Source organism: Oncorhynchus masou, unplaced genomic scaffold, assembly GCF_036934945.1.
Source record: "Oncorhynchus masou masou isolate Uvic2021 unplaced genomic scaffold, UVic_Omas_1.1 unplaced_scaffold_11203, whole genome shotgun sequence".
Lineage (NCBI taxonomy): Eukaryota > Metazoa > Chordata > Actinopteri > Salmoniformes > Salmonidae > Oncorhynchus > Oncorhynchus masou.
Window position 1 is genome coordinate 659 of NW_027000937.1, and position 2777 is coordinate 3435.

At 45.5% G+C, this 2777-nt stretch overlaps 1 long non-coding RNA gene across 1 annotated transcript; it reads left to right on the plus strand.

Moving 5' to 3' along the window:
• Nucleotides 1-399: 399 nt before the first annotated feature.
• Nucleotides 400-1240, plus strand: LOC135529214 (uncharacterized). Its single transcript, XR_010453670.1, has 3 exons — nucleotides 400-428; nucleotides 626-701; nucleotides 1011-1240. It is a non-coding gene; the product is annotated as an uncharacterized LOC135529214 (long non-coding RNA).
• The last annotated feature ends 1537 nt before the right edge of the window (nucleotides 1241-2777 follow it).

A 2777-nucleotide genomic window follows, 5' to 3' on the forward strand; every position in this document is an offset into this window, starting at 1 on the left:
GGCTGTTATCTGAGCTGGAGGCTATCACTCAGGTGTGTATCATACTGAGCTACATCAGTCTCCTCTGGCTGTTATCTGAGCTGGAGGCTATCACTCAGGTGTGTATCATACTGAGCTACATCAGTCTCCTCTGGCTGTTATCTGAGCTGGAGGCTATCACTCAGGTGTGTATCATACTGAGCTACATCAGTCTCCTCTGGCTGTTATCTGAGCTGGAGGCTATCACTCAGGTGTGTATCATACTGATCTACATCAGTCTCCTCTGGCTGTTATCTGAGCTGGAGGCTATCACTCAGGTGTGTATCATACTGATCTACATCAGTCTCCTCTGGCTGTTATCTGAGCTGGAGGCTATCACTCAGGTGTGTATCATACTGATCTACATCAGTCTCCTCTGGCTGTTATCTGAGCTGGAGGCTATCACTCAGGTGTGTATCATACTGAGCTACATCAGTCTCCTCTGGGTATAATACCAGGAGGAAGAAAGTGGTGAAACAACACCTGCCATGGAGGACCAAAACACTTCTGGTTTTCTTTTCCACCTGGTAGTTAATTGCACTTAACTGGTTGACCTGATCAAGTCCTGTTTAACCTGTGTAACCGTTGTCTCCCTCTACTGCTGCAGGGAGAAGATGTAGAACTTCCAGAGGTCCCCACTGAGCCTCTACCAGAGGTCCCAGAACCAGCTGAGACAGAGCCAGGTAACGGTACTGTCTACCCTGTTACATTACCTCAATCATTATGGTGGTAGTAGTAGTACTGTCTACCCTGTTACATTACCTCAATCATTATGATGGTAGTAGTACTGTCTACCCTGTTACATTACCTCAATCATTGTGGTGGTAAGTATGGACAGTCTCACAGTAAAAGCTGATCTAGGAACAGTTTGGGCTTTTTAGGTAATTTATTAATAGGATTATATGGACAGGGGGACCTGATCCTAGATCAGCACTCTTACTCTGAGACACATTGTAGATACAGTCCCTGACCATGGTTTCTTTGTTCTCAAGAGAGAAGACCAGCAAGGAACAAGGAGAACAGAGAGATGCTGGCAGCGTAGAGACAAGACTCAACAATAACAACAGTAGCTGTGGATGGAGTTAGTCCAACTGACTCAATAACAACAGTAGCTGTGGATGGAGTTAGTCCAACTGACTCAATAACAGTAGCAGCTGTGGATGGAGTTAGTCCAACTGACTCAATAACAGTAGCAGCTGTGGATGGAGCTAGTCCAACTGACTCAATTAACAGTAGCAGCTGTGGATGGAGTTAGTCCAACTGACTCAATAAACAGTAGCATCTGTGGATGGAGTTAGTCCAACTGACTCAACAACAGTAGCAGCTGTGGATGGAGCTAGTCCAACTGACTCAACAACAACAACAGTAGCAGCTGTGGATGGAGTTAGTCCAACTGACTCAATCAACAGTAGCAGCTGTGGATGGAGTTAGTCCAACTGACTCAACAACAACAGTAGCAGCTGTGGATGGAGTTAGTCCAACTGACTCAACAACAGTAGCAGCTGTGGAGGGAGTTAGTCCAACTGACTCAATAACAACAGTAGCTGTGGATGGAGTTAGTCCAACTGACTCAATAACAGTAGCAGCTGTGGATGGAGTTAGTCCAACTGACTCAATAACAGTAGTATCTGTGGATGGAGTTAGTCCAACTGACTCAATAACAGTAGCAGCTGTGGATGGAGTTAGTCCAACTGACTCAATAACAACAGTAGCTGTGGATGGAGTTAGTCCAACTGACTCAATAACAGTAGCAGCTGTGGATGGAGTTAGTCCAACTGACTCAACAACAACAACGTAGTAGCTGTGGATGGAGTTAGTCCAACTGACTCCAATAACAGTAGCAGCTGTGGATGGAGTTAGTCCAACTGACTCAATAACAGTAGCAGCTGTGGAGGGAGTTAGTCCAACTGACTCAACAACAACAACAGTAGCAGCTGTGGATGGAGTTAGTCCAACTGACTCAACAACAACAACAGTAGCAGCTGTGGATGGAGTTAGTCCAACTGACTCAACAACAACAGTAGCAGCTGTGGATGGAGTTAGTCCAACTGACTCAATAACAGTAGCAGCTGTGGATGGAGTTAGTCCAACTGACTCAATAACAACAACAGTAGCTGTGGATGGAGTTAGTCCAACTGACTCAACATCAATAACAGTAGCTGTGGATGGAGTTAGTCCAACTGACTCAACATCAACAATATCAACAGTCAGCTGTGGATGGAGTTAGTCCAACTGACTCAACAACAACAGTAGCTGTGGATGGAGCTAGTCCAACTGACTCAACAACAACAACAGTAGCTGTGGATGGAGTTAGTCCAACTGACTCAACAACAACAATACCAACAGTAGCTGTGGATGGAGCTAGTCCAACTGACTCAATAACAGTAGCAGCTGTGGATGGAGCTAGTCCAACTGACTCAATAACAGTAGCAGCTGTGGATGGAGTTAGTCCAACTGAGTCAATAACAGTAGCAGCTGTGGATGGAGCTAGTCCAACTGACTCAACAACAGTAGCAGCTGTGGATGGAGCTAGTCCAATTGACTCAACAACAACAACAGTAGCTGTGGATGGAGTTAGTCCAACTGACTCAACAACAACAATACCAACAGTAGCTGTGGATGGAGCTAGTCCAACTGACTCAATAACAGTAGCAGCTGTGGATGGATCTAGTCCAACTGACTCAATAACAACAACAGTAGCTGTGGATGGAGCTAGTCCAACTGACTCAACAACAACAGTAGCTGTGGATGGAGCTAGT